General features: G+C 44.5%; 1 protein-coding gene across 3 annotated transcripts in view; it reads left to right on the top strand.

Moving 5' to 3' along the window:
• The first annotated feature begins 3,279 nt into the window (after positions 1–3,279).
• Positions 3,280–25,226, top strand: part of RRBP1 (ribosome binding protein 1) — a 70,361-nt gene continuing 48,414 nt past the window's right edge. For 2 of the 3 annotated variants that reach the window (XM_036321620.1, XM_036321618.1), the window contains exon 1: positions 3,280–3,540. The gene's annotated coding sequence lies outside the window, so the exon portion shown is untranslated. The remainder of the gene's footprint in view (positions 3,541–25,226) is intronic. The other variant, XM_036321619.1, reaches the window with a different exon arrangement.

The raw sequence follows: 25,226 nt of genomic DNA, 5'->3' as shown, positions 1-25,226 counted from the left end.
AGGGAGAGAGAGAGATTGAAACATCAATGAGTGAGAGAGAATCATTGATCAGCTGCCTCCTGCACAATCCCTTCTGGGGATTGAGCCTGCAACACAGGCATGTGCCCTTGACTGGAATCGAACCCAGGATTTGTCAGTCCACAGGCCGACGCTCTATCCACTGAGCCAAACCAGCTAGGGCTAAATTCACTCTTTTTAAGAGTGTATAATTTGACCATGTAACCATCACTATCACCAAGACATGGAACATTTACATCGCCCCCAAAGAGTTCTCTCATGCCATTATGATCACTGTTTGAGACTCATCTCTTATCCTGTCCTTCATCCTTCGGGCTTTGGCAAAACACAATTTGTAGTTGCCCCTTGTGAATCATGCTGAGATCACCAGGCCTTTGCCCAGGCTGTTCTTGCATCAGGTGGGCCTTCCACCCACTTCTTGACCTGGCTAACTCCATTCAAGCTTCTCTTGTCACACCTCTGCTGTCCTCAGTGAAGGTTAACACCCCGGCCTGTCCCTGCCCATCCCTGTCTGTGGGCTTCTCTCTCTCTGGCCAGTTTACGTGTGACAGTATTTCATTGGACTGTCATCCAGGGGGATGGCAGGGATCTGTTTCCCAGGCTCTAGCCTGGTGCCTGGCACTGAGCAGATGGGCCTGAGGGCACTTTGTGATGGGCTTTCCCTCCTGCCATGGAAGATTGTGTGATTTGGCAGATACAGGTCTATGGTAGACAATGCAGCAGGGGCAGGCACTCACTCCCATGCAGGCAACCCTGTCCATCTAGTCCTGGGTGGTTCTGGTTTTTCCTAGATACACCTTGGGAGAGAGCAAGGCTGAAATACACTGATGAGGCTGAGCAGGGCTAAGGATGGCGGTTCATGGGTACAGCAGTGGCCAGGCCAGGTCAGAGGATGGGGGATGGGTAGGGACTGACCTGCCCCTGATGGAGCCTGGTGGAGGAACACAGGACAGGGAGGGAGGAAAGGTTTCCATACTGGAACATATCAATACCCCTTACTCCTAGGGAGTTTGTAATCTTATAGTTCATTTAACAATATTTATGGAACATGTATTTACTGAGTCTCTACTCTGTGCTGGTACTGGGTCAGAGTTGGGTAGAAGACACTATTGTGACCACTCCCCTCCTAGCCCCCAACCCCTCGGTGCCCTGTAGGCACTTACCTCCTGCCATGGGATTCTTGCTACTTTGCTCTGGCTGATGGTGCATGAGGACAAGTTAAAGTTCCCCCAGAAGAGGCCCTCAACCAAGGACTGGGAGTGGGTAGGTAAATAACCCACTTGTCTTCCTTCCCATCCCATTTTTCTACCATTGTTTCCTGTGATCATCCCCAAAACGAGTCACTTAAACCCAAACCCTCCTGTCAGGATCTCTCTCCAAGAAAACCTAAACAGTAAATAAGATAAAGGAGGTCTCTGTCCACAGAAAGGCCCTGAGGACAGTGGGGTCTTTACTGGGTCAGTGTAACGCTCAAGGCTGCTTGCCTATAGGCACTCAATAAACACAAATGTATTTCCCGTCTAAAACCCAGAGGGGGCAATTATTGTCCTGGAGGAGTGCACCCATTTTCAGGGATGGTAACTGGTTTACCCATGCTCAATTAGAACTAGATGGTAGCATGTGCCAGCCAGAAGCTGGATTTCTTTCTTTTTTTAAAAAAAATATATTTTATTGATTTTTTACAGAGAACAAGGGAGAGAGATAGAGAGCTATAAACATCGATGAGAGAGAAACATTGATCAGCTGCCTCCTGCACACCCTCCACTGGGGATGTGCCCTCAGTCAAGGTACATGCCCTTGACTGGAATCGAACCTGGGACCCTTCAGCCTGCAGGCCGCCACTCTATCCACTGAGCCAAACCAGTTAGGGCAATGGCTTTCTTTCTTTCCTTTCTTTTTCTTTTCTTTTTTTTTTTTTTTTTTTTTTTTTTAAAGAAGCTGGATTTCTTGATTTTTATTTCAAGCCAGAGCTTGCCCCTGGAAAGCTAATCCAGGTTAATTCCCGTTGATTAATCATTAATATGCCAAAGAACTGCTGAGATTAAAAATAGGAATGAGCGGTTTTATTTCACCCCAGCCCCTCTTTATTTTGACGGCTTATATTTTCCACATCTTCCTAACACCCACTAGTACAGTACCAGTAACAAAAAGGGGGGTCATATGAAATTGGCCAAGATATGGATATTAGGAGCAGGATTCTCAGCCACAGGGGCCAGGAAAGTCATGTGGGGCTGATCAGGCTGCCGCAGCCCTTTTGGCCTCTCAGAAACCTTAATTTCAAAGACCCTAGCTTTGGATCAAGTTCAGAGTTAGGTTTAAGAGAAACGGATATAATAGTTAAAACTCAGGCTTAAAATGGTCTTAATTAAAAGATTCATTTGGTTATTAAGAGAGGGTGTTGGCTTACATTGGGAAATAATGCCATGTAATGAAGAAGTACTATTTTGCTCAGTTTTCTGGGAAATGGGTGTTTTCTTGGGTCAGACCCTCTCACCCTCCCCATTCAAGGACTAAAAAAAAGCCCAAGGCGGCCTGTAATTATTACTCTGCCAGCTGTGGTTTGGAGGAGATTAAGCCTCAGTTGTACCCTCCCTAAAAATGAGTGCAATGACGTCCCCCTCCACTCCTCTGGCCTTTCTACCCAGTTCCTCTATTTACTCAAGAAAATTCTTTCTGGTGCTGATTGCAGTCTCTTTGAAGATAGGGACTTGCCCTCCCTAGATTGATCCCCAGCAGAGTCTGTCCTCACACCCGGGGCCCGGAGGGGGCGCTGTTCTGGGGGAAGTTAGTTGGGTTTAAATAAAGCATTTTTCCCGGTTGTTGGTGGGTTGTGCAGGGTAACACCCTCTGCCATCTCAGCTCGTCGGGATTCAGGGGCGCAGGCCCAGCGCCGCCGGGACTCGAACCTCCCACCAGCCGCCCAGGAAGAGCCCGTTTTGAGTCAGCCCCCGGGAGCGGCGCGGCGGGCCCACAGTGGGCGTGGGCGGTCGGCGCCCCCTCCCCCGTCTGGCGGTGCGGCCGGCCCCGTCCCGCCCCCGCGCGGGGCCGAGCGCCACGCAGCCCCGCCCCGTCCCGGCTCCGCCCTCCCGGTTCCCTGCGGCTCCTCCCCTCTCCCATTGGCCCAGGCGGAGACCCTCCTCTCTGCCCAATGACAGCCGCCGCTACTTGGCCTCCCGCGCTCTGATTGGCCAGCGCCCGGCAGAGTGGCGGGTCGCGGGCCAATGGAGAGAGGCGGCCCGATGAATGGCTGGCGCGGGTGGGGAAGGCAGGAGGCGGCGATCCCGGCGGAGGGGGCCGTTCGCCAGCTCCGAGGCAGAAAGTGCCACGACTCCACACACGCGCACGCAGCCAGCTAGCGGCCGGAGCGGACGGCGGACGGGGCGGGCGGCGTCGGGGTCGCGGTGTCTGCAGCTGCTCGGGGGTGGCTTTTCGGCGGAGGCTCGGCCGGCTTCTCTCTCCCGGTTCCGCGGCGGCGACGCGGCTTCTGCCCTCACGCTCTCCCTCCCGCTTCTCAGGCTGCAGGTAAGAAACTTGGCCCGGCCCTGCAGCGGCGGCCACGGCGCGTGGGCCGGGCCGTCGGGGCGCCGGGCAGGGGCGAGGGCCGGCTGCGCCGCGAGTGACACGTCTCCTTCGGCGGCCCCTCCCCCGGCAGCGCCGCCAGCCGTCGCGGCGGCCGCGGACCCTCCGGACCCTCGGAGTCGGGTCCGGCGCCGGGGGCGTGTGCCGGGCCAAACCCGTGCAGGGGCGTCAGCCGGGTGCGCCCCACGGTGTGAACTCAACGCTCCTCGCCGTCGGGGTGACCGGCGGCGGCCCCGTGGTGCGACGTGGCGACCCCTCCCTCTCCGCCGGGCCGTCGGGCCGGCCCGCGCGCTCTGAAGTTGGGCGAAGAAAGTTGTCGGCGGGGTGGGGCGGCGCACAGCTGGAGGAGGAAGGGGTTAAGTTTCGGGAAGCGGCCGGATGACGTTGCCGGGCTGCAGTCCGGACTGGAGAGGGTGGGGGGACGGGCGGAAGGCTGCGGAGGCCGGCCGGGGGGAGGAGGGCGGGATTGAATGAGGGCCCGCGGGCCGAGCGCGCCCGCCTGCGGGCTGCGGCCTGGAGGCGCTTCTAGGGGCTGTGTGGCCCCGGACGGGCGGGGCCTGGGACGCGGGGCTGCGGGTGAGGTCGTGCAGAGACCGAGGGCTGAACGCGGTCCGGACGCCCCGGCGGCCGCTGTGGCAACTTCCCGGAGTGAGGGAGGCAGCTCCCTGCTCCCCCTGGCGGCCGGGCTGAGGGCACCCCCCCCCCCCCCCCCCCCCCCCCGCACCCGGCCGTGCGGAGCTCAGCGCTCGGGCTCCCGGCGGGGGTACGTGGGCACCTCGGGCCCTGCCCGGCCCGCCCCGCTGGTGCCACGATGAATGGACTGGCGGTGCCAGGCCCGGGCGGAAGCGGGCACCTCCGGCCCGGTCGGCCAAGCGTGTTGGCACCCGCCCCGGCCGGCCAGGCTCCCAGGCTGCTCTCTGGGGCAGGGGAGGGCAGGCTGGGGTCCGTGCTTCCTCTGGGGCTTCTGGGAAGCTTCAGGACTCCTCCCCAGGTTACAGTTCATAAATGGTGGGTTGGGATGGTGAAGTGGTTAAGGGAGGGAGGGGGTCTTCTGAAATCCCAGCACCGTTGAGGGTGACCTCGACCCAGCTGTTTCACTCCGGGTTCCACTTCCCTGTGTGAAAAACAGGGCTGCTGATGTTTCTACTTAAGAGAAAATTTGTGCAGCACATGCATGGAGTAATCAACAAGTGCTGGCCGGTCTTGTTGGAATGAGTTTTTAGGGGCGTGTGGGGCTTGGGAGGGAAGTGGAGTCGTTCTGGCTCCATCCTATTTGCTGCAAATGCAGGGCTGGATTCCACCCCTATGCCACTATGCTTAGGGTTTCCTTATCTTTAGCCTGGAGATAGTAAAACACACGCACAATTAGGAGCTGGGTAATCTCCCAGGCAAGTGCTGGATAAAACAGGGACCTTGTGCAAACAAGGCAGTTTGGCAATAACTCCTGGAGGTCGGAGGTCAACAGAGACTAGGAAGCAGGTCAGAGGTCAGCAGAAACTAGAAAGCATCAAGAAAATGAAGCTTTGCAGAGTTGTGAGCCTCCCACATCACTGTTTGCCTAGTGTGCTGGAACCTTTAGGGTGAGGGTGCCTGGCTGGCACTTTCTGGAGTTTGGTCCTCACACCCCAGGCTAGAGATCTCTTCAAGAACACTGCTGCTGAGGATCCAGAGACCTAGGTCTTTGTCCAGCACTCCCAGGAGGGACAGCTGCATGTTTTACCCCATCCTTGTGCATTTGGGGAGCATGTATTCTCCACTGACCCTGCCTCCTGCTTTTCACTTTCCCTCTGTGTTAGTCGTTTTAACTAACTTCCTGTTAATCTGATACCAGGGAAGTCTTGGTGATCCTGCATCATGCTGCCTGCTTACTGTGGTGATGTCTCAGTTCCTTTATGAACTTTCCAAAGGTCAGCCAGACTATGGGTTGCCAACCTATTTCCCTTCCAGAGAGTAGCTTCCAGTTCTGAGGTCCTGGAGATGCCACTTCCCTCTCTAGTTAAGCAAAGGACAGAAAGTAGGTTGTTTTCCCTTTTTACAGAGCAATTTGAACTTGGCTTGCAGAGCTTCTGGGCCCTGTTGAGTGCAGGAGAACAGAAAAGGTGTCCGTTTGGAAATAGAGGGTGTCCAGTGGGTAGAGCTAAAGACATGCTATAACAGAATTCTTTCATAATTGGGAATCGGCCTTTGAACATCTATAAAGAGATTAAGATGGTAAAGTGGTACCTTGGCATCTTACTATTTTTTGGTTGTTGGGAGTTTTAAATAAATCTGAAATCATTGAGTCACATTTGAGCAATTTTGTTCTTTGCTGAAATGAACCCTAATCAACAAGCTGCAGTAATTATAGCACTATATTCTATATAAGTGGTTGAATACAAGTGATTTAATTGGAATATTGGTTTATTATATAGCAGGGACACCTTTTAAAAGTGAGAAGACCTCATACTCTTCTTACTTGTTCTTTTATTCCTGGAAGCTTATATTAATAGGTGAACGACACTTAGGCAGGGAGTCAAGAGTTCTTTTGAGACACCAGATTTTTTCTTTGCTAAAATCTTGTTTTAGGGGGGGAAAATGGTCAGTCAGAATTGTGAAGGCAAGACTGTGTTATTTCATCTGTACATCTAGGAGCTGCAATGTTTAAAGTCTGGCCTGTAACACAATAAAAGTTGGCTAAATGAGGTAGACCACAATACCTATTAATATAGTCTCTTTAGTTGTTTCTTATCTCATTGGGCAAATGAAGCTGAACCCAAGTTTATTTTTTAAAAGTTTAGAATTAGATTCCACAACTTTGACATGTATCTAGGTCTTGCAACAACCCCATTCTAAGAGTAGGTATGGTTGTCCCTATTCTGTGGGTGAGATCATGGAAACTCAGCCTGTTAGGTGGTTGTCAAGCGAGTTCCCATTGCCCAGTTGCTGGGTGATGTGGGCATAGCCTTCACAATGTTAACCTATCCTATATAATAAAACCCTAATATGCAAATTGACAGAACAGCAGAACGACTGGTCGCTATGACATGCACTGACCACCAGGGGGCAGACACTCAATGCAGGAGCTGCTCCGTGGTGGTCAGTGTGCTCCCACAGGAGGAGCACCGCTCAGCCAGAAGCTGGGCTCACAGCTGGTGAGTGCAGCGGTGGTGGTGGGAGCCTCTCCCGTCTCTGCAGCAGCACTAAGGAGCAGTGAGCCGAGTGGTAAGGAGCAGCGAGCAGGTGGGCGGTAAGGAGCAAGGGGTCCTGGATGGTGACAGGGCACAGGCAGGGTGAGGGACCTCCCCCCCCTCCCCCCCCCAGAGCACGAATTTTATGCACCGGGCCTCTAGTAGGTCCATATAATTACACACTTGCTGGGACAGTAACTACCCAAGGGAAGACATGGAACTAGAAGATGTAAATTAAAAGCTTTAATGGAAGGAAGGTAGGGACTCAGTTGAAAATGTGGCAGTGCAAGAAGGTACTTTTAATTTCATTTCTCAAGCATCTCGTGTGTGCTGGGCCTTCAAACACGATAAATACAAAGTGTGATACCAATTCTTGTCTGAAGAAGCTACCATCTAGAAAACTGTGTTGTCTAATATGGCAGCCACAAGGAGTTATTTAAACTTAAATAAAATTTAAAATTCAATTTCTTAATCATGCTACCCATATTTCAAGTGTTGGTCAGTGGAGATTTAGATCATTTCCATCATCACAGGAAGTTCTAGAGATAGTATTCTCTAATCATTCAAGTCTCTGTTCCTTGGACATATTAATACGTTGAACCATATGAAATTGCCCATTCTATAATCAAAAAGTTGACTAGTGGTAGTTCATGCACTTCAAACTAATGAGATATATCACCTTTAGAAAACATTACCAACTCTTTGGGTGCGTTGTAAATTGCATACCAAGGAAAAGAAAGGAGGTGGATGAGTAACGCAGATACCGCAGTGGCTCTGCCTTGGAGAGATTTTTATCAATAGCATCAAAGCGATCAAACCAAGCACACACATAAATCATTATTGGGCAAAAAGCATATGGTTTGTAGAGAAAGTCAATATTTAATTCTAAGTGAGAGAGCCTGGGCAAGAGGGCCACTTAGCATTATAGAAAATTAACTTGGGTGCTTCGTAGGAGGCAAATTCTGATGAGTCTCCTGAAACAGGCAACCTGACTCCCAGGTCTGAAAAACCAGACATATCTAGTATATTTCCTTGAAGTGCTATAAGTGACATGTGTCTCCCCCTAGCAATGGGAAACAACTTTATAAAGAAAGTGTCATTTCTACATTTAATTATGTTTGCAAGACTGGAATAGCTGCCAGTTCCCAAATCTTATATATTCCAATATACTGGCATTTTTGTACTTGGCTGTCATAAGTTGTTTCCTGGGTCAATGATTATTTGCAAGGCTCTATTATACTAGTGGGCTGATCTTGGTACTTGGAGTAGATTAACATAAAACTAAAGTTAACAACCCAGAATGATGGGTAGCTACTTATTCTCTTCTGGTTAGAGAGGAGATTGTGCCAGAAGTTATTAGCTATTTATAGTGATAATGAATATCATCTGCTGGCTCAAAAGCTGGAATAAAGACTATTTTAAGCCCAAACCTTGAATTCCATATACTAACCCTGATCGAGGTATGAGCAAGTAAGATCTGCTTTAGACTGTCTTAAGGCTGGTTCCAGGCTGGTGCCCTGTATGGACACCATGCAGAACTTGGTCTGCACATGAGATTTGCTTGGTCAGCCTCATGTTACTAAACAATTAAATCACCTTTTAAAAATGGAGAATTTTTTTCATAAAATCTAGATTATTGGGTTTTCTTGGAAAAAATGGGAATTTCTGGCCACACCAGGTCTGCCGCCTTTAATGGCAACCATGGACCGTGGTCACCCTCTGTGGTCAGTACCTGTGATCTCTTTCACCAGCATCCTACCCTGATTTACATGACTTGTGTGGGTATTGGCTGTCCCTGAGAGGGCACTGTCTACTCCAGCATCAGAGAGCAAAGAGGAGTTGGAGGGCACCTGAGTGAGTGGTCATCAGTGTCTATTGTTGAGCTGCAGCTCTGGGCAGTGGGAGAAGCACTGGTTGGGGGTTTCAGTCCCAGAAATAAGTAGTTCAACCTTGGGCATGACTTTTCTCTTCTCTGGGCTTTGGTGTCCTCCTCGTGTAAAATTAAACTAGGCCAGATGGCTCCATCTTTCAGGCCACAAACCTTGGTTTATCTTTAACTCTTTGCTTTCTCATACTTGTATCCTGTATAATAGCAAATCCTGTCAGCTCTACCTTCAAATCAGAGCCAGAATCCAGCTATTTTCTCTACTTTCACTAGCACCACCCTGATCCAAATCCTTCTCATGTTGCCTGGGTTATTTTTTTTATTTGATAAATATTTACTAAATATTGTTTTGCCTGGGTTATTTCATTAGCTCTAAAGTGGACTTCTTGCTTTTTGCTTTCACCCCCTGACTTCTAGTCTGTTCCAAGAGAAAATCATGTCACTTTTCTGTTTAAGATTCTCCTTGGCCACTCGCTCTTACCATCTACTTGCCCTCTGCTCCAATCACACTGGCCCCCTGTTTTTTCTCAGGCATGCTTCTGCCTCAGGGCCTTTGCACATGCTGTTGCTCTCAGTGGGGAGCTTCTTTCCAGATGGCCACATGGCTTGCTTCCCCAACCTTCTTCAGGGCTGTGAAGTGTTACCTCCCTGACCACCCTATTTAAAGTGACAGTCCATGACAATCCCCACCCCTACTCCAGCTCCCTGCCCCACCTCTCTGCATGGTTTTCTCTTCATTATCACTACCTGACATGCTGCCCTTGGAGTATAAGCTCTGCCAATGGAGGGATGTGTCTGTTTTGTTTCTCCAAGGTATCCCTAATGCTTGGAATAGTGACTGGCACACAGTAGGTGCCCATCCTTGCTGAGCTAATGGAAAGATGACTTTCTGCTTGTGTTCTATGAGTCTACTATTTAGCTTGAAGTCATCTGGATTCCTAGAGCATCAAGTATAAACATATTCCAAAGCCAGGTGATTTTTGGAATCCTTCCAGGCTGGCTACAGTTGGGAAATTAACAGTTACACCCATGGAGGGATGGTCCTGCTCTACCAGCAGAGGCCAGGGATTTAAAGTGACCCTTAAGGGGAGGCTTGGGCGTTTGCTCTCTCCCTAGTGCCCCAAACCTCCATGCTGGTTGAATTGATCTCAGTGCTTCCTGTTCTCCACAGATCATCATTCACACCGGGATCCCTCAGCAGGTTGGGCCCTTCCCAGGTGCTCACACCAGTTCTCTGAGAATTAGCTGATGAGCATTAGGTGGGGCTTGCAGGTGGATTTTGTGTTTTGTGGCATGAGTGTTCCATAGTGGTAGGAGGGAAAATTCTTTCCTTGTAGCTGGGATTCCATTCTCTCTTCTTTTAGTCAGACTGAGGAGTAAGAGATGTTGCTAAGATTAACCTCCTGCTTCCCCATGTGGTGGTTTTCTTTCCTCTGGGAGAACTTGCCGGTGGAAGCCAAGGAACTAGAGCAGTTTTCTCAACCTTGGCTGCACATTAGAATCACTGGGAATCTTTTTAAAATCCTGATTTCTGGGCCTCATCCTCCGGAAATTCTGTTTCTTTGTTATGGGGTGAGGCCACAACATTAGTAACAAAGAAACAAAATTTCCGGAAGATGAGGCCCAGAAATCAGGATTTTAAGAAGATTCCCAGGTGATTCTAATGTGCAGCCAAGGTTGAGAACCATTGAACTAGAGGAAAATTATTGGGGCAAGTGGGCTGGCAAGAGGCCATTCTAGGCCTAGCCCCCATCCTTCATATCTCCGCCTTTCTTCCTACTTTTGCTTTTAGGCAAAGAAATGAAAAATAGATCCTAGATTCTTAGCTGTTTTTGACCAGAGAATCTGGCCTACTTTTTTTTATGTGGAACATCCTCATCTGGCTGTAAGCTCAACTAGTATGTTTTTCTGGAACTTCTCATTCAGTCGTTAAAATGCACAACTCAATACATCAAAAACTATTTTCTCTTCAATTAAGACTCGTCCTGAATAGGAATTAGATGTAGCTTTATTTCTTTTGAATACATTTTCATTTCTTTGTGAGTCCTAGATATTTGTGGTAATTAGAAAGAATCTTAATTTTCAGAATTTCATAGTAATCATGGTGATAGAGGGAAAGAAGGAGTCGGTGCTGAAGAATAAATGAATTGACACCCTGAGTGAAAAGTCTCATTTGTGATGTGCCAAGGGACATTGAAAAAGTCAACTTCAGCTACGACTCTGAAGCCCAGCCACTCTATTCTGTGATATGTGGCTTTCCTCTTAAGTTGGAAGATCCTGAGCCTTACTCTGAACAGTTTGATTTTTAAAAGTGGTGAGAAGGATGGCACAGTGGGCTTGGCCATGGACAGTGAGGGTCTTGGGAAGATTAAAGCAGGAGGTGACTGCCCATCTTGACCTTGGTTCCAGCTAACATTGTGTATGTGTGTGTGCAAAGGTGAGGTCAGGGAGGTGGCAGGATTGAAAGTGCTGCAACAGATTCTCCAGTCATTAATGATGCTCCTCCTTCAAGATTTACATGATCCATTTCCTACCGGAGTTGGCATATGTGTACTATTTTTCCTTTTACTAAAGTAAAATACAGACACAGAAAAATGCAGTCATAGTTTGTAGAACAACACAGGGTGGGCAAACGTAAGTTTACAGTTGTTCGTATAGAAAAATATATAATACAAGAATAAACTCTGTTTCACATACCCACTACTGTAAACCTGCTTTTGCCCACCCTGTTTAGCAGATTAGGATGATCACACCCCATGCTGCCCTCTGCCACAGCTCCTCTTGTGCCCACTTTAGATGCTGCCCAACCCCAAGGATATCTGCTGTCCTGATTTCTATCTAGCACACAGATTCATTCAGCCTGTGTTTAAACTTGATGTAAATGGAATCATATGGCATATGCTCTTTGGGTCTTTCATTGGTTATGTGTGAAGTTCATCCATGCTGTTGGGCTAGTTCATTCGTTTTTTATTTTTGTTAATCCTCACCCGAGGATATTTTTCCATTGATTTTTAGGGAGAGTGGAAGAGCGAGGGAAAGACAGAGAGAAACATCGATGTGAGAGAAACACATCGATTGGTTGCCTCCTGCACGAGTCCTGACCAGGGCCCGCGCTGGGGAGGAGCCTGTAACCAAGGTATGTGCCCTTGACCTGAATTGAACCTGGGACCAGTTGGTCTGCAGGCTCTATCCACTGAGCCAAACCAGCTAAGGCGGCTAGTTCATTTTTGTTGTGTAGTACTCCGTGAATGCATCACAGTTTATCCATTTCACTATGGATGAGTACTTGGATAGTTTCTAATTTGGGACTTGTAAATTACATTACAGAATACAAAGTCTTGCCCCTGACTTCGGTGACTAGTTGTCTACATTTCCATTGGATCTCTTCGTAAGAGTGGGATTTTGGGACCACAAGGAGACCTATGCTTAGCTTTAGAAGAGAGTGCTAGACTTTTCCCCAAAGTGCTGGTACTAGTTTATACTCCCACCAGCAGTATATGAGAGCTTGGAATATATTATACAGTAGCTGACTTTAAAAATGAGTCAGAATGAAGTTTGATTTACCATTGCTGTTAGTAAGAAATAATTCTCATGCCGTAGTTTTACTTGTCAGAGAGATAGGAAGGTTTGGCTGCAGAATTCCTTAATCGAAGATGGGCCTTTGCAGAGGGTTTGTGGAAGAGGGTCAGATTTTATTGCCTCTGAGCAAATGCTGTCTCTTAATCACAAATCTGAGCAGAAAAGGCAGTTTCTCTTGCTGTAGTTAAATGAAGGGAGAAGGAGCTCAGCAGTGCTCTGGTCTGGAGATCTGAGTTCTTTAGATGCTCCTCCCCACCCAGGTTAATGTAATGTACTGGAATATTAAGTGAATTTCTTAAAAACAAAGGAGCCATTAGTTGGATACTAGAGGTCATTCAGTACTGACCCACAGTTTCTAACCCAGAGGGAGGCAAACTTTTTGACTCGAGGACCACAATGCGTTCTTAAACTGGACCGGAGGGCCGAAACAAAAGCATGGATGGAGTGTTTGTGTGAACTAATATAAATTCAAAGTAAACATCATTACATAAAAGGGTAGGGTCTTTTTTTTTTTAGTTTTATTCATTTCAACCGGATCCGGCCCGGGCCGTAGTTTGCCCACGGCTGTTCTAACCTGAAAATCACGCCTCCTGTTCCTGGAATCCTTGTGCAGAGCCCAGGGTTGGTGGTATAGGACACTGCAGGCTCCGTTCCTCCTGGATTGTTGTATATCCAGGCTAGGCTTTGGAAGGCTCCCTAGCACAGTCACATTTCCTGTCATGTAGCAGGGATGATCTTTTTCTTTTAAGAGTTGGTTGGCTGGGATTTGCTTTGGCTAGGAGTGACAAGAGTTCCAAAAGTCAGTAGTGTAAAGAAGGAAAGGGGCACTGTATTTCTGGTGATAGGGTTGACTGGGTGAACTGACCGGGGTTGAGTGGGGCAGGTACTACATAAGAAATACAAACATCTTCTGAAAGCATTGAATGACTTGGAACATATTGAGGAAGATAGTAAGGAGGCCGAAATTTCAGTAAAAGTGGAGTAATCCTGGAAAGTATGCACAATCCTGAAAACATTGGGCTAACTGAGTTTTGATGGTGTCTCTGGGCACAGGGGGCAGTATGATGGAAGACCCTCACTTTTATTTATTTTTATTTTATTTTATTTTTAAAGAATACATTTTATTAATTTTTTACAGAGAGGGAGAGGGATAGAGAGTTAGGAACATCGATGAGAGAGAAACATTGATCAGCTGCCTCCTGTATGCCCCCTACTGGAGATGTGCTCGAAACCAAGGTACATGCCCTTGACCGGAATCGAACCCGGGACCCTTCAGTCTGCAGGTTCGATGCTCTATCCACTGAGCCAAACTGGCTAGGGTGAAAGACCCTCACTTTTAGATCTGGAACCACAGAGGGCTCCTATGCCTTCAAGGTGAAGGCAAGTCAGGAGTAGGTCCATTCACCTGCTGCAAAGTTGAACTCACAAGTTGCCCCTCATGCAGATCCCATGATCCTAAATGGTAAAATATTCTCAGCCAATTTTTAAATTCTTTATTTTAGAGTTTACCTGGACAGATAGCACTCCTGGGCCAGCCACCAACAAACAGATCTTTGAAGGATTGCACCTTTTTTCTAGGCTCAGTGAATTCCCAGGTATCTATGTATATAAAAGCCCAATATGTAAATTGTCCCCTCAGGAGTTCAACCGGGAGACTGGGAGTTCGATCGCTCACGTGCGCTGACCACCAGGGGGCAGTGTGGAATGAAGAAAGGCCCGGGCTGGCAGTGGAAGGCCCCCAATTGGCCCTGATCGTCCCTGATTACCAGCCAAGCCTAGGGACCCTACCCATGCATGAATTACATGCACCAGGCCTCTGGTAATTTATAAAGGAAAATGAGGAGTTAGAGAATAACTGAACACAAATAGTGCAGAGCACCGTGAATGAGGACCAGCAGAAAGAAATCTGTGAGAGCACGAGGTAGTTTTAAACCAATTTAAAACAACACTTCTTACTATTCTTAAAGTAATAGACAAGCTTGAAAATCCCTACAAGGGAAAGAAACTATCAAATGACCTAGCAAGTTTGAAAAAATGATCAGGGTACAACTAACTTCTAGACATGAGCAACTTAGTAATTGTAATTGTAGACTCACAGATTGAAGAGAATAAACGAAGTAGAAGTTAGAACAGAAGAAAATACACAGATTTCATTTCAGAGAATCCAATAGATGAATAATTTGTAGGCCCTATTAGGAATCAGGGAGGATAGACTGAGAAGTGTGTTTAATTGGGGTCCAGGAAGGAAGAGAGATTACGGGACAGAGAATATGATGAGATAATGATTAAAAATTTTATAGAACAGATGAGACACCCAACCCCCAAAAGAAAAAACAAAACCGACATGTAGACAATGTAGTGATTGATACAGCAACCAAAGGAGAAAAATCAAGAGAGGATGAAATGAAGGTAACTTTTAAGACAAAAAACAAGGCAGATTTTTCTAAATGAAATTCTCACAGATGTTCCTGGAAGGAAAGTAATGCCAAACGGGAAGAGTGAGATGTACCAGCAATGAAAAATAAAGAAAGTGGCAATTCCAAGCAAATGTAAAAGACTAATAATGTTGGCAATGGGGAGGAGGCTGAAAAATGGATAAGATTAAATATGTATAAACAATAACATTGAATTAGTGCAGAGGGGTAAAGTTTTGTTTAACTTGGTGAACCCTGCATGTTGTTATTTTTTAAGGGTTATTCCTAAGGAATAGAAACAATATATTCTGTGATAATAGAGGGGGGAAATTGAATGATTTAAAAACAATATAATAAAAAGAGATAAGAAAGGAGATTGAAAAAAAAAAAACATGCCAGGACAGTAGGGGAATAGCACAATATGAGATGATATATTTAAAGTCAAATATATTGGCATTCATATTAAATGTAAGGTTACTAAACACTCTAGTTAAAACAAAGATATATCAGATTTTAAATAGACTAACACAAAAAAGTTAGAGAAAAGGTCACTTCATAGTTATAAAAGCTTAATTTTGCTCAAAGATACAGCATTTTAAATTTGCATCTTATTAACATAATCACAAAAAATACAACAAAAATTGACAGGACTAAGAAATAGCCAAATCTGTAAACATAATAGAGAATTTTAGCACATCCTCTTAGTAATTGACAGCTAAGCAGACACAAAAATCAGTAAGGATTAGAACTTTGAACACAATTAGGAATGTGGTCTATGTATGACTGTTATAAATAAAACACTGCAGCTAGCTAATACATATTTGACTTCAAAATTTTTGAAAGATTGGCCACATCTGGGACTTTAAAGTAAGTCTCAATAAATGTCAAAGAATTGAACTTGTCTAAAGCAGGTAGCACAATTCAGTTAAACTAGAAATATGAATGAAAAGATAGATAGAAAATCTCCATGTATTTGGAAATTTAAAATAAATCTGCTTCTAGCCCAACTGGCGTGGCTCAGTGGTTGAGCATTGACCTATGAATCAAGAGGTTACAGTTCGATTCCGAATGAGGGTCATGCAGGAGGCAGACAATTAATGATTCTCTATCATCATTGATGTTTCTATATCTCTTTCCTCCCTTCCTCTCTGAAATCAATAGCAATATATATTTTTTAAAAATAAAAATCTGCTTTAGTATTTATGTAGGCCCCCCAAAATAGAAATGTTTTGAAGTGAATGATAATAAATATTATACAAACTTGTAGGATATAGCTAAAGTATTATTTACAGAAAAATGTGTATCTTTAAATACATACATTAAAAAAAGAAAAGATAAAAATAACTGAGCTAAATAATAAGCATCTCTTTCCAGAAATTATAAAAGGTAAAATAAAGTTAAACCAATCAAAAGGAAGTAATAATATGAAGAAATTAATGAGACAGGAAATAAACATACAGTAGAGAAGTTCAACAAAGTAAAAACTTCATTCTTACAAAAGGTGAATAATGTTGACAGATATCAAGTAAAATTGACCAAGAAAAAGGCATAAATAATTAATATAAAAAATGTAAAATGGGACTTTACTACAGATGTGGTTGACATTAGAAAAATGTGTAATTATTATGAACAACTTATGCTAAGTAAAAATAAATCAGTGTTAATTTGTGTTCATTAAAAACATCTGAAAGATCCAGAGGAGGGGGTGCTGTACAGAGAAGACTTCGTTTTTACCTCCCTGACAACATAAATAAATTTCTAGGAAAATATTACTTATCAACACTGAGCCAAGAAGAGAACCAAGAACCTAATAAAAAAGATATCTACAAAAAGCCTTTAGCAAACATCACACTAAAGAGCAAGACACCTAAATTTCCCTTTGAGATAAGAAAAAACAAGATACCTGCTGTTATTCCTTCTCTCTAGCACTGTGCGGGAGGCCTATCCTGTGCAAAGTTCAAAGTTCAGGAAAAGTGAAGCAGAAGATACGAAGATTGGGAAGAAAGGAACAAAAACTGTGATTCATAGACAATATGCTTGTATATGTAGAAAAAACTTTTTTTTAAAAAAAAAATCTACAGATACATTGCTAGAATTAGGCAAGGTTGCTTGGGGAAAAAATCAGTTACATTTCTGTATACGTACCAGCAACAACAGAAAATGAAACTTATAAAAAGAAACCATTGGCAATAGTGTAGGAACTATGAAGAACCAAGAAATAACTCTTTCCAAAAGTATGTAAGTCACCGCAGTGCATTATTTTCCTTTACCAGGATACTTGTGTTTTTCTGGTTGGATCTGGTCCTTATAACCTTATAAATGAGTGACTCCTATCCCAATATCATTTAGTAGAGCCTTCGTTCAGTTGATATGCTGAGGTTTGCTTGGTGGATACAGTACGGAAGAGACTGATCTCTTCTTTCTGGCAGCCTAATATCTACTGCAGTAGGAATTCTGTCGTGGGCCAGCACATCTTAACTGTTCATGTCCATTTTGAAAAGTCAGGATTCTTGATTTCTAACTTGTAGGCATGATGTTTTCATAAATGAGGTGGAGCCTGTAAGCTTCTTTCTTATAAGCTCTCAGATTTAGGTCTATTTAAGTACCTACTTTCCCAAAGACTGTTATTGTGGATAAGTACAAAAAACATGTCAATTATTTTTTTTCCTTAGGCATAGAAATTGAAACATTCATCTGAAATGGCCGATGAATAAGCAAAGGCTTATAATAGAATACATTTCTATTTTTAGTGTTTAAGCCTTTCTTTAAAACGAGTAGCATTGTTTCTTTAAAGTAGAAAGCTATTTCCATCCTATTAAAGCATGAAATAGCCCTAACGGGTTTAGCTCAGTGGATAGAGTGTTGGTCTGCGGACTGAAGGGTCCCAGGTTTGATTCCGGTCAAGGGCATGTACCTTGGTTGCGGGCACATGCCCAGTAGGGGGTGTGCAGGAAGCAGCTGATCGATGTTTCTCTCTCATCGATGTTTCTAACTCTCTATCCCGCTCCCTTCCTCTCTGTAAAAAATCAATAAAATATATATTTTTAAAAAGCATGAAATAAATTATTTTAGATCACATCTTTTAGTTACAGTATTTCTCTTAGTTTCTTTGGGTTAAAAAATCAGAGATTATACTTAAAATTTTAAATCAGATCTGAAATTTATCTTCTCTTTTTAGAAATGTTAAATAAAGTGAATAAACATGCTTTTAAAAACATAGCTGAGCTAATGTAGTAAAAGAGATTGTCAGAGGCCATTAACCAAGGGTGAGGGGAGTGACTGGGACCCAAGAGTAAATTAACCCTGGGGTATGGGTGGGATATTGTCAGCCAGAGTTTTCTTGGGTCTTAGGCCTTTGGCTTTAATGTCCAGGTGGTGACAGGGGTTTGTCTAAGGGGGGGAGTGGGACCTGAGCTTCCCTTCATACATCCAAGTAAAGCCTGCACCAGGGGTCCTCAAACTACGGCCCGCGGGCCACATGCAAATACAAATACTGTATTTGTTCCTGTTTTGTTTTTTTACTTCAAATAAGATATGTGCAGTGTGCATAGGAATTTGTTCATAGTTTTTTTTTAAACTATAGCCCAGCCCTCCAACGGTCTGAGGGACAGTGAACTGGCCCCCTGTTTAAAAAGTTTAAGGACTCCCGGGCCCTGCACCCTTGAAGGTCCACACCCTCAATGAAAGGACTGACTGGTAGCAAGGGGTGGTAACCTGTGGAGCTTATCTGTGTTGTCCCAAAGCTGGGGAGGCAAAGTCTCCTGAGAATATTAACAGGAGGTCCATGCTGGTTGTAAAAAAGTAGTCTAGACCCTGGTTGAAGCACATATAGAACAGCTCTGCAGAAACAGCTCCACGACTAAGCCCGACAGGATTGCCACTATTAAAGTCCCACTAAAGGTATGACACAAAATCATTATTAAAGGCATAAAAGTAGGTAATAAAAAACATTAATAACTTAAACAAATAGAATAAGTTAAAGGACTGATTATACAGCTGGTTAGATTCAGCTTATGATAAAATTTTTTTGAGTATTTTGGAAGTATATAAAGAAAAAGACCTAACTTCTTACAGATACAGTTTGTGTGTGTGTGTGTGTGTGTGTGTGTATGTGTGTGCTAACATTCCAGGAATTTTCCATCATTCAGAGACACATATATGTTTGCATACCCTTTGTTTTAGTCAAGTTTCAGCACACGCCTTTGGACTTTGTGAAGCCACATATAACAAGCTCAGAAACAACCAACACACCCATGGAGTCGGAGAGTGAAGGGGCTCTTTTGATAAATACAGTTTATTTCATTTAGAAATAGAAGACCTAGGGATTTCGAGTGCAAAGTCTAGTTTTCCACATTTTTCTTTCAAGTTTGTATCACATATTGCTCATGGATGGCTTGAGATAATCCCGCCTTCTTTCCCCTTCCCTTGTTCCTGAGCAGAGGTATCCTTTCCCTCTTATAGGAGACAGAGGCCCAGGGAGTCACTGTCTGCCCAAAGTCACAAGGCCAGCAAGTGGCAGGGCCACCAGGTGCCTCATTTCTAATCTGGTATTCAATTTCTAATTCCAAGCCCTGCTGTTGTATAGTCCATGTTTAGAGGAACTTGAAGAAGAGCCACATTACAAACATCCAGGAGAAAATTTAAAGAAATGGAAATGATTTTGTCTGAGGACAGACTTACTAGCCTCAAATGATATTTGTTACACAACATGGAGCAGATGCTGTCTCTTTTTTGCTTAAGAAGATACAAGCTTTAACACTTCAGAAGGATTTAGGTTGTATGCAAAGAAACCATTTCCTACGGTGAGAATTTTGCCTGGAAAAGGGTCTGAGGGCTAAGTCCCCTTCTCAAGTGATCGTTTTTTGTTTTTTTAATTGTTGAAAGTATTACATATGTCCCCCTTCTCCCCCCCCCCCCCCATACACTAGTGTGTGTGTGTCCATCCTGGGTCACATAAGAAGTTATTTTTATGGATCATATAGAACAAATTCTCTGATGACAGTGCAGTTAAATGAGGAATTACCTATGATAGTTCAACCCTCCATGTTCTCAGAAAGTTAATGACACTACCACCACACAAGTCTAAAAGATCATATGGGAATTAGAAAATACTTACAACTGAAAATGAAAATACTGTGTGCTGGAGCTTGTTAGGGTGAAGCTACAATAGTACTTAAAGGGAAATTTATTGCCTTAAAGATTTGCTACAGAAAAAATAGGCCTAAAAATGAATAAATGTAATATCAAGAAGTTTGAACAAAATAAACCAATAGAAGCTGGAGGAAGGAATAATGAGAATTATATAGCTTGAATCACAAACCCAAAAGCTGGTTTGGGAGTTGACATTGATATTGAATCAGCAATTTATAATAGCCAAGCCATGGAAACAACCTTAGTGTCCATTAACAGATGAATGGATGAAGAAGCTGTGGGACACACTCGCGCACACGTGTGCGCGCGCACACACTGGAATATTATCTATATACTAGAGGCCCGGTGCACGACATTCGTGCACTGGGGGTGGGGAGGTTCCCTCAGCCCAGCCTGTGCCCTTTTGCAGTCCAGGAGCCCTCAGGGGGTGTCTGACTGACAGCTCAGTCCCACTCCCGGTCAGCCAGCTTCTGGATGAGGGGCACTCCCCCTGTGGGAGTGCACTGACCACCAGGGGGCAGGTCCTGCATTGAACGTCTGCCCTTTGGTGGTCAGAGCACATCATAGTGACCGGTCATTCAGCTGTTTGGTTGATTTGCATATTACCCTTTTATTATATAGGATATAAAAGTCTAAGTGACTGAACAACTGGTCGACCAGCTGCTATGATGTGCACTGACCACCAGGGGGAAGACACTCAATGCAGGAGCTGCCTCCTGGTGGTCAGTGCGCTCCCACAGGGGGAGTGCCACTCAGCCAGAAGCGGGGCTCATGGCTGGCCAGCGCAGCTGCTGTAGCAGTAGGAGCCTCTCCTGACTCCACCAGTGCTACCTAGCAGTGGTGGCAGGCATGCGCAATGGGCTGGGATGAGCGGGAGTGGCACAGCACCCAGCCCTGGCTTGGGCTCCTCCCTGGCTACCTGCCACTTGGCACACTGCTACATCCCTCAGGGGCTGTCTGACTGCTGGTTTAGGCCAGTCCCTCAGGCCAGGCGGGGATTGGGCCTAAACTGGCACCCGGACATCCCAAAAGGGTCCTAGATTGCAAGAGGGTGCAGGCCAGGCTGAGGGACACCCTCCCACCCCCGCTGTTCATGCATGAATTCATGTACTGGGCCTCTAGTTCAGCTATAAAAAGGAGGAATTCCTGCTTTTTGTGACAACATGAATGGACTTTTTTTTAGGGCATTGTGCTAAGTGAAATAAGTCAAAAAGACAATTACTGTATGATCTCCAAATCTTAACCAAAAAATCTCATCTTGTAGAAAAAGTGATTAGATTTGAGGTTACCATAGGCAGAGGGGAGGAGGACGGGGAATTGGAAGAAGGTGGTGAAAAGGTACAAAGTTCCAGTTGTAAGGTAAATAAGTACTAGTGATGTAAAGTACAACACAATAACATGATGACTGCTGTGTGATACATATGAAAGTTAAGAGAGTAAATCCTGAGTTCTCATCACAAGAAAAAATTTTCTCCTCTTTTTTTTTAAATAAATCTTTATTGTTCAGATTATTACAGTTGTTCCTCTCCCCCCCCATAGCTTCCCTCCACCCAGTTCCCACCCCATCCTCTGCCCCCCCCCACTGTCCTTCCCACACCCCTTTCTCCCTGAGAATTGTCAGTCCACTCCCTTTCTATGCCCCTGATTCTATTATATTCACCAGTTTACTCTGTTCATCAGATTTTTTATTCACTTGATTTTTAGATTCACTTGTTGATAGATATGTATTTGTTGTTCATAATTTTTATCTTTACCTTTTTCTTCTTCCTCTTCTTAAAGAATACCTTTCAGCATTTCATATAATACTGGTTTGGTGGTGATGAACTTATTTAGCTTTTTCTTATCAGTGAAGCTCTTTATCTGACCTTCAATTCTGAATGATAGCTTTGCTGGATAAAGTAATCTTGGTTGTAGGTTCTTGCTATTCATCACTTTGAATATTTCTTGCCACTCCCTTCTGGCCTGCATAGTTTCTGTTGAGAAATCAGCTGACAATCGTATGGGTACTCCCTTGTAGGTAACTAACTTTTTTTCTCTTGCTGCTTTTAAGATTTTTTTCTTTGTCTTTTGCCCTTGGCATTTTAATTATGATGTGTCTTGGTGTGGTCCTCTTTGGATTCCTTTTGTTTGGGGTTCTTTGCGCTTCCTGGACTTGTAAATCTATTTCTTTCACCAGGTAGGGGAAGTTTTCTGTCATTATTTCTTCAAATAGGTATTCAATATCTTGCTCTCTCTTCTTCTGGCACTGCTATAATTCGGATGTTGGGACGCTTGAAGTTGTCCCAGAGGCTCCTTACACTATCTTGATATGTTTGGATTCTGTTTTGTTTTTGCTTTTCCGGTTGGGTGTTTATGTCTTCGTATTTTAAATCTTTGAGTTGATTCTTGGGATCCTCTTGTCTGCTGTTGGATCTCTGTATATTATTCTTTATTTCAGTCAGTGTATGCTTAATTTCTAGTTGGTCCTTTTTCATATCCTCGAGGGTCTCACTAAATTTATTGGTGGTTTCTAGAAAATTCTTGAAAAACCTTATAACCGTGGTTTTGAACTCTCTATCCAGTTGTTTGCTTTCCTCCATTTCTGTCATTTGTGATCTGTTTCCTTGTCTCCGCATTTTTTATGCTTCCCTGTGTTGATAGAGTGGCTTTCTGTGCTAGGTGTCCTGTAGGGCCCAGTGGCTCAGCCTCCCCAATTACCTGAGGTGGACACTCTTGGTGCACCCCTTTGTGGGCTGTGTGCACAGCCTTGTTGTAGTTAAGCCTTGATTGCTGTAGGTATCACTGGGAGGAATTGACCTCCAGGCCAATTGTCTGTGAGAATCAGCTGTGTCTACAGTGGGAGAACTTCTGTGCTGAAGACACCCTTATGGGGCAAGACTTGCTTCAGTTGGGCTTTGGTGCTCTCTGAGTCTGCCCCCTGAGTGTGTCCCTTATGGATCTGAGGAGTTGTAATCTGGATGGTCCCAATCTGACCACTGGGTACACAGGCTCTTGGATCTCTAAAGAGGTGCTAATTTAGCCTCTGCCTGAGGCTGCGCAGTAGGAGCTATGGAGAGATCTGCAGGTTCCTCTTCTTTGTTTTGGTTTGGAGGTGCCCAGATGAGGCCCAGCTGTGAAGCAGTGCAAGCTGCTGTGGGGCCTTGGGCCTTCTTTTGGATGTTGTGGGTCTTTCTGACCCAGCTGCAGTTTGTTAGGTAATTTTAGATCTCAAAGGGCCAGTCCATTCATATGCAAAAGCCTCTGCTCGAAGCTTGGGTGGGGCGGGGTCTCAGGGAATCAACAGGGTGGAGCAAACAGCTATGGCTGATCCTCAGTCCTACCGTAAGAGCCCCCAGGTCTCAGTGTCTTGGTAATCGCTGCAAGCACCTCGGAGAGAAAGCCGCCCTCGAGTTCTACCCACTGCTAGACAGTCCAGTTTCTCCCTGTATGAGTCTGGGTCCCCAGAGACTCACCCGGAACTGGAGTCAGGGCCGTAGGGAGTTTGTGCCTCCCTCCCGATTGCGAAAGACACCAGCGTCCTCCGTTGCCAGCCCCTTTCCACGCGCTTGAGCCTCCGTACCTCTGCACTTTACTTCCGCACCTCCTCTGAGTCTCAGTGTGCTTTTCTCTTTCCTTCTAGTTGTAGAATTTCCGCTCAGCCGGCCTTCCTGTGGTTTTGGATGATGTCTGGTTTGTCTTTTAGTTGTATTTTTGAAGTGGTTGTTCGGGGCAGCAATTTCAGGAGTTTACCTATGCCGCCATCTTAGTTTTCCCTTTTCCTCTTTTTTGTTTTGTTTTTGTTTCTATATACAATGATGGATATTAACTAAACCTGTTGTGGTAGTCATTTCATGATATATGTAAGCCAAATCATCATGCTGTACACCTTAAACTTATACAGTGATCTATTTCAATTATATCTCAAAAATGGAAAAAAATGGAATCAGTTAAAAATGAGCTCTAACTCCCCCTACCCCCCAAAACAGATGTTGAAACACCAGAGATCTGACAGTTTTTATACAGGAAAGTTCTTCTAAATCTACCAAGAACAGGGTGAAAGGGATGATCTTTAGCTCATTTTATGAGACTCAAGTGACCTTGCTACCAAGACTATATAAGAACAGTCTGAGAATGACCTCTAACTCTCTTCACTTAAAGGGAACACATGGAAATCCCATATAAAAATGTGAGCAAAACAAATCTAGTGATATATTAAAAAGGGCTCACCATCAAGAAGGGTTTGTAGCATAAGAACAGTCTTTGAGTTATATGTTGAATTTTGGGACACCCTTTACATTTCTATAGTCAAAACTCAATACAACCCGGGCCAATGTGGCTCTGCTGGCTGAAGCATCGCCCTGTGCACCAGAAGGTCACAGGTTAGATTCCCAGTCAGGGCACATAACCAGGTTGCACATTTCATCCCGGTTGAGGTAGGTTCGGGAGGCAACCAATCAATGTTTCTATGTCTTTCTTCCTCTCTCACTAAAAAAATCAACAAAATAAAATGAGAAAACTTTCACGCACACAAAAAAACTCATACAAAGTGAAAATCCCATAATATGTATTACTGTAATGCAGTCCATTTCAGATTAGAGAAAATGTCAAGTGGTAAAGAAAAAGCATTTGCTAAAATTTAGTAACCAGTTGTTAAAGAAAAGATAACTAGGAATGTAAGATAGCTTAACCTGAGAAGACGCTTCTACCAAAAAGCTGTTGTCTAATAGTGAAATGTTAGGAAATGGCAAACAGATGAGACCAGGAAGCCCCCTCTCCCACCCTGTCAACACTGCTGCAGAGTCTTCTCAGACAAGAAAAAAGATGAGGGAGAGTATGGCTTGAAACAACATTTTCTTTTTTCATAGGTGATTGTTTTTTAAACTAAGAAAATTCGAGAAAACCTGCAAACTCCTAGATTTGACAATAGTTTGGCATAGTATCTGGATAAATGAGTGCAGGAATGAATAACTTTGCTGGTTGTCTATAGCTAGAAGTAGAAAAAGTAATTTACAAAAGCTATCTTTTTTAGTACATTAAAAAAAACAATAATCTTAATTACAACAGAAAAGATGGGTAAGACTTATAGGGAAGACCTTAAAAAGCTATTCGCAAATTTGAAAGAATGAATATACCATACTATATTCATTTATGAGAAGCTCCCATAGTGTGCAGGGTTAGTTCTCCCTATGTTCATCTGTAAATTCAGATTCAAATAAAAATCATAGTAGAATTTTTTTAAGGGAATGCATAGGCCAAAAATGTGTGATGATGCAGGGCATAGATAAATATACTGGTGGTACAAAGTGTGAGACCAGTAACAGATCCCGGCATATTTCAGACTTGATGGGACAGAGGTTGCATTTAAGTAATGGGGAGCAATGTGGAGGAAGATAGAACAGCCAGGAAATGGTGCTGGATAATTAAACTGATGGGGCAAAGTTTTGTCATGATTTC

Source organism: Myotis myotis, unplaced genomic scaffold (assembly GCF_014108235.1).
Source record: "Myotis myotis isolate mMyoMyo1 unplaced genomic scaffold, mMyoMyo1.p scaffold_m19_p_9, whole genome shotgun sequence".
Lineage (NCBI taxonomy): Eukaryota > Metazoa > Chordata > Mammalia > Chiroptera > Vespertilionidae > Myotis > Myotis myotis.
The sequence above is the reverse complement of the archived record's forward strand: the minus strand, read 5'-3'. Positions and strand labels throughout refer to the sequence as shown.